The following is a 4,682-nucleotide window of genomic DNA, read 5'->3' as shown; positions in this document are numbered from 1 at the left end:
GTGAATCGAATATCTCGATTTTTGTGCTTCATCAAGTATAAGGTTTCGTAGATCTCCATAATAAGGTACCCAAATTCTTCCGGCATAACATCGGAGTCCAGACTCCCTAACCTCGAATCGAGAGACAAGTATGTTCAAATGTTCATGGGATATATTCTCCTCTTTGAGAGCCTCATCTTGGGCTACTCTGATCTGGCTGTTGAGGTTCGAATGGATGGTGATGTTCAGAGCCCTAACACGAAGAGGTGTCGTCCTCTCCTTTCGGCTTAAAGCGTCAGCTACAACATTGGCATTGCCAGGGTGATAACGGAGTTCACAATCATAGTCGTTGAGCGTCTCGATCCATCGACGCTATCTCATATTTAGTTGCTTCTGATCAAAGATGTGCTGTAGACTCTTGTGATCGATGAAGATAGTGCTCTTAGTTCCATACAAATAATGTCTCTACAATTTAAGCGCAAAGACAACGGCTCCAAGTTCAAGATCATGAGTAGTGTAGTTCCGCTCGTGAATCTTCAGTTGACGGGAGGTGTAAGCGATAACCTTTGATCGTTGCATCAGTACACAACCAAAACCACTCTTCGATGCATCACAATAAACAACAAAGTCGTCAGTGCCTTCAGGAAGTGATAGGATAGGTGCGGTGGTTAACTTCTTCTTCAAAGTTTGAAATGCTGATTCGTGTGCTGGTTCCCAAATGAACTTCTTACCCTTGTGAGTCAGTGCGGTCAAAGGACGCGCAATCAGAGAAAATCCTTCGATGAATCTTCGGTAATAACCGGCGAGACCTAGGAATTGGCGAATATGCGTCGGAGTAGTGGGGGTCTCCCACTTGCTGATGGCTTCAATCTTGGCGGGATCAACTTTGATACCCTGGTCGCTCACAACATGGCCCAGAAATTGAACTTCCTTCAACCAAAATTCACACTTGGAGAATTTGGCGTAAAGTTGCTCTTGTCTTAAGAGTTCAAGTACTAGTCGGAGGTATTGCTCATGCTCTTCTTCGCTCCTAGAGTAGATGAGGATATCATCTATGAAGATGATAACAAACTTATCCAAGTAAGGCTTGCAGACACGATTCATGAGGTCCATGAACACTGCAGGTGCATTTGTTAAACCGAACGGCATCACGAGAAACTCATAATGACCATAACGGGTCCTGAATGCAGTTTTCATCACGTCACTTTCCTTCACCCTCAGCTGGTGATATCTGAATCGCAAATCGATCTTTGAATAAACGCTCGATCCTTGTAGTTGATCAAAAAGATCGTCAATTCGTGGAAGAGGATACCGATTCTTGATAGTCAATTTGTTGAGTTCACGGTAGTCGATACACATACGGAAGGATCCATCCTTCTTCTTCACAAACAACACGGGTGCGCCCCAAGGCGAGAAGCTTGGTTGGATAAACCCTCGATCTAATAGCTCTTGTAGCTGACTCTGCAATTCTTGCATCTCTGAAGGTGCGAGTCTATAAGGTGCGCGAGCTACAGGTGCATCTCCTGGTACTAAATCAATCTGAAACTCTACAGCTCTCTGCGGCGGCAATCCAGGCAATTCCTCTGGGAAGACATCGGAAAATTCGTTCACAATTCGAACGTCGTTCACGCTCTTCACCTCAGTTTCTACCGCTTTCACATGTGCTAGGACAGCAAAACGACCCTTCTTCATAATCTTTTGCGCTTTCACGCAACTAATGAGGTTCATCTTCGAGGTACATCTCTCTCCATAGATAACCAGTGGTTCGCCATCTCCTTGTGGTATGCGAAGTGCTTTATCTCCACAGATAATATCGGCCTTTATCTTGCTCAACCAATCCATATCGGCCTTCCCAGTTTAATAGGTATCAAGTCAATTTCGAAATCTGCACCACCTATGTTGATAACAGCTCCACGACTAATATGGTCAACCTTTTCAAGTTTTCCATTTGCGACCTCGACAAGCATACTTTCTTTTAATGGGACTAAAGACCAATTAATCTTATCGCAAAAATGTCTACATATATAACTTCTATCTACACCAGTATCAAACAAGACAAAAGCTAAAAGATTGTTGATTTTGAATATACCTGTCACCAAGTCGGGTTTATCGCGTGCATCCCTTGCATTAACATTAAAAGCTCTACCACGGGGTGGCCCGCCATATTTTCGCTTGTTTGGGCACGCATTTCTGAAATGGCCCGTCTGCCCGCATTCATAACACTTCTTCGGCCCTGTGGGGTTCGGCTTCCCATTCAAAGTGCTGACCTTGCAGTCTTTTCTGATATGCCCAGCCCGTTGGCATTTCTCACAAATAACATTGCAATACCCAGTGTGGTGTTTGTAGCACCGTTTGCATTGTGGTAAGGTTCCTTTGTAGTTCGGGTTGGTGTTGGTGTTGTTGTTGGGATTAGGGTTTCCACCGTTGTTGTGCCTCTTGGCGGGGGTTTGATCGTAGTTTCTCCCCCTGTTGTTGTTGTTGTTGTTGTTGTTGTTGTTGTTGTTGTTGTTGTTGTTGTTGTTGTTGTTGTTGTTGTTGTGGTTGTTGTGGTTGTTATGGTTGTTGTCCCATTTCCTCTTTTCACTACTACCGGCTTCAAACTTAGCCTTCTCCGGCTCGTCGATTTGATTCAGGAGAGTATGCGCCATGCGCATTGCTTCGGGGACATTCGGTGGCTCGGATGAGGTGACATTACCCTTGATGGACTTAGGAAGTCCCGAGAAGTATTTCTCCATGCGCTTGAATTCGGGGGTGACCATGGTCGGACACATTAATGCTAACTCCAAAAACCTACGATTGTAACTGTTAAGATCGTTTCCCACGGCTTTCAACTGCATAAATTCGATCTCCATCTTTTGTATTTCGGTCCTTGGACAATATTCCTAAATCATAGCACACTTAAACTCTTCCCAAGGCGTAGCATACGCCTCATCAATCCCTTTTGCTTGAGCTAACGTGTTCCACCACGTTAGCGCGCCGTCAGATAGCGTGCAAGATACAAACTTGGTTTTATTATCCTTCGAACAGTTAATAACTCGGAATACTGATTCAAGTTTCTCGAACCATCTGGTGAGACCAACTGGTCCCTCGGTGCCGCTGAAGTTATGCGGTTTGCAGCTCTGGAATTCCTTGTATGTACACCCATTTCGAGCGGGTGGAATAACCGGTGGTGGTGGCGGTGGAGCTTCGAGATTTCTTTCTGCTAGGGCTGCAGCGACCTGTTCGTTGATCATGTCCTCAATCTGGGCGGCGGTAGGTGTGGATCTTTTGTTAGCCATGGTATTCTAAACAAAATTTTTGACTCAAGTCAAAATCCAGCATGCAAGTAGTAATAATACAGTATATAGTGACCAACATAGAATCAAAACATCACATGTTATTAAATAATGCATCTAGGTACAAATACCACAAAATCATCGTACAGCAATGTAGATAGAACATCGTGCAAGAATTAAATAACGCAAAGTTCCATTCATTAATAATAATAAGTTTCATACATCTGAATAAGTTCGTACAATACATATGAAATACATGAAACTATATCTAGATTACATCATGAAATCTAAATACAAGGTCCTACGGTGAAGGCGGGTGAACTGCTCCTCTAGCCAACTGCTCCTCGAGCTCAGTGACTCGAGCTCGGAGAGTCTCAGTCTCCCTCATCAGTTCCTCGTTAGAGGGAGCTGGTGGGGCAGGCGGTGCAGGTGGGGCGGGTGGTGCGGGTGGTGCCGGTGGTGCTGATGTAGATGGTCCGGCTCCGGATGTACACGGTACGTCCCTAGATGTAAGTGATCCGTATCTAAATCTAGGTGGTACGGTTCCAGGAATAGTCAATACGTAACGGGGAACCTTACGTATCTGTGGGTCGGCAGGGTATGGCACAACTCGTTTACGAGCAGTAACCCTACGACGATGGCCAAATGCGTCAGTAAAAGCACGACCTCCATTCACCCCTGGAATGACGGTGCCGTCGAAATGGTACCGCTTCTTCGGCGGGGTGGAGGGTGCCTGAATAGGTCTATCAGAAGGATCCTCATCATCGCTGGAGTCGTCTGATGATGAAGAATCGGCGGATGATGAGTCATCCGAATCGTGTGGTGGTGACACTGGTGGCTGAGCTGGTAATTCGAAGCGTCCGAAGGCGGCCAACATCTGTCTGTGTCTGCCTGGCGGGATCACGACTAAACGTCCGTCGGGAGTGCGTCGGCAAGGCGTGCACATGTGGTTACGAAAAGGCCCTTCCCCGAACTCCGCAGGGATCTCAATACCACCAATGCGGGGCTGTGACCTCGAGGGTCCGGGAGCAGACACTGGGGCAGGTGCACTAGTACCAGCTCCGGAAGTAGAAGTGCCGGGATCACTAGTGGGTGTCAGGGCCGGTGTATCGGCAGTAGCAGCAGCAGGTGTATCAGTAGGTAGGGCGACGGGGTCTGAGTCTATACTGCCCGAAAAGCCAGCAGGTGGAACATCCGACATCTGAACAAGGAAAAATAAATTTTCCATGTCAGTATGTCATAAAGCAAGCAAATAATAGGCCAACAGTTTAAATCATGTATAACGGTAACTAGCATGGCAATAACAGTAATTCGTATGAAAGTAGCATGCAATCGAAAGCAAGTAGCATCATGCAGTAGTGAAATCATGTAGTAGCATACGGCATATAGCGGAAAAAGTAAGCAGTAGCATGCAGTAAATTCAGCGGA

The sequence above is a fragment of the Rutidosis leptorrhynchoides genome, chromosome 5 (genome assembly GCF_046630445.1).
Source record: "Rutidosis leptorrhynchoides isolate AG116_Rl617_1_P2 chromosome 5, CSIRO_AGI_Rlap_v1, whole genome shotgun sequence".
Taxonomy (NCBI): Eukaryota; Viridiplantae; Streptophyta; class Magnoliopsida; order Asterales; family Asteraceae; genus Rutidosis; species Rutidosis leptorrhynchoides.
Note: the sequence above shows the minus strand (reverse complement) of the source record.